The sequence below is a fragment of the Hipposideros armiger genome, unplaced genomic scaffold (assembly GCF_001890085.2).
Source record: "Hipposideros armiger isolate ML-2016 unplaced genomic scaffold, ASM189008v1 scaffold_300, whole genome shotgun sequence".
Lineage (NCBI taxonomy): Eukaryota > Metazoa > Chordata > Mammalia > Chiroptera > Hipposideridae > Hipposideros > Hipposideros armiger.
Genome location: NW_017731650.1, coordinates 155,707 through 156,529, shown reverse-complemented (window position 1 = coordinate 156,529; position 823 = coordinate 155,707).

The following is an 823-nucleotide window of genomic DNA, read 5'->3' as shown; positions in this document are numbered from 1 at the left end:
CTCTTCTTCCTCAGATTCGTTTAATTTTAGAAATAAAAGAAACATCACAAATTGTTTAAAAACTATCATTTAAAAAATCACTTCATGTTTTATAAAACATAAAACTGTCGACTCTACAGTGCAGAGAAGTTCCACTACTTGTCCCAAGATAGTTGAGTGTTTCTTCAGCTTTCCTGACAGCCCATCCAACAAAAAGGATGGATTGAGTGAGAAATAAAGAGGATCAAGTTTTATGAATGGTGGTTGTCATTGTTTTGTTTGTCGGCTTATGATGGGTGAAAGTTGAGGATTTTTGAGTGCTGGGAGGAAAAAGTTGGTTGAAAGGGAGATAATGATACAGGAGCAAAAAAGACCATCAGTAGAACAAGTTCCTTGAGGATTTAAGAGAAAATAAAATACAAAATGCATGTGGCGAGGAGAGCTATCACTCTCTTAGACAGTGTATAACTATAGTAACAGAGTAAGTTAATGAGATAGTTTAACTTTTTTTCTATATCTATTCTTGAATTTTTCAAAATTAAAATAAAGTATTACTTTTATAATCAGAATTCACTTTGAAAAACAAAAATTAAAAAAAAATCTTGGTTCTATTTCTGAGTCTGCTACAAACTATTCTATGAACTTGGGCAAGACAAATATCATTCCTTTCCCATGCTTCCTGTGCCCATTTGAAAAATAACGAAATTAAACTAGATCATCTTAAATCTATTTCAAATGCTAAATGGTTCTGATTTTATGATACTTTTCATTTTGAGCAAATATGCTTTGGTATATAAATTGCTGATTATTTCTTTTATGCCCATAACATAAGTCAATAAAAATT